The sequence below is a fragment of the Heterodontus francisci genome, unplaced genomic scaffold, assembly GCF_036365525.1.
Source record: "Heterodontus francisci isolate sHetFra1 unplaced genomic scaffold, sHetFra1.hap1 HAP1_SCAFFOLD_102, whole genome shotgun sequence".
Taxonomy (NCBI): Eukaryota; Metazoa; Chordata; class Chondrichthyes; order Heterodontiformes; family Heterodontidae; genus Heterodontus; species Heterodontus francisci.
Genome location: NW_027140380.1, coordinates 4,312,079 through 4,312,900, shown reverse-complemented (window position 1 = coordinate 4,312,900; position 822 = coordinate 4,312,079). Strand labels below are relative to the sequence as shown.

Genomic DNA, 822 nt, shown 5'->3' with positions numbered 1-822 from the left:
TTTCCAGGTTGAATGTAACTGTGAACAAATTTATATCAAAGAAGTTACCTTTGATGTATCAGCACTGAAGTTCTGTACAAGGAGGAACAGCCATTTCAAACTTAGATCCTTCACAAAGGCTGTTTTTTTGTGTGATTGAAATTCATCATGTATTTTGAATTAAAGTTCACAAGACACAGATGTCAATGTTGATGAAGAAACTTTTCAAGTATGTTACTACTGTGAAATAAGGCTCTGTCGGGAGTTGAACCCAGGATCTTTTATTTACTAGACAAGTGCTTTAACCAACTAAGCTACAGAGCCAGATCACGAATGTGCGTGTAATTGAAATCAGAGGAAGGCCTTGTAGATGGTGGGCAGGCTTTGGCGAGTCAAGAGCTGAGTTCGTCACGGCAGTGTTCCCAGCCTCTGACTCGCTCTTGTAGTTGTAGCTGTAGTTGTAATTGTAATAGGCAACCGTCCGTCTCGGAAGACGATGGGCTACACCCGGGGTGTACGTCACTTCTGTATTAAACATCGTTTGTTGTGGCTGCAGAGGATGACTCGTGAGTGACCATACCTTCCGCAGCTGGTACAGATGAATATCATTGGCCCGAGGTCGACTGATAATTTTTCCTTCCTCTGAGCTCTCTTTCCCACCATCTGGTCATTTCTTTTGTCCTCTGCTTTTCCCATGGTCTTCCTGAATGCCTTTCTCCAGGAATTCCTGTCAGCAGGAAGGACTTCCCATGCATTGACTCCAATCCCAGTCAGCTTGAGATCTCGCTTTGCAGATGTCCTTGTATCACAGACGTGGGTGACCTGTTGGTCTCGTGCTGATAG

At 44.4% G+C, this 822-nt stretch overlaps 1 non-coding gene across 1 annotated transcript; it reads right to left on the bottom strand.

Moving 5' to 3' along the window:
* Window positions 1-229: 229 nt before the first annotated feature.
* Window positions 230-303, bottom strand: trnat-agu (transfer RNA threonine (anticodon AGU)). The gene has a single exon. It is a non-coding gene; the product is annotated as a tRNA-Thr (tRNA).
* Window positions 304-822: the final 519 nt, after the last annotated feature.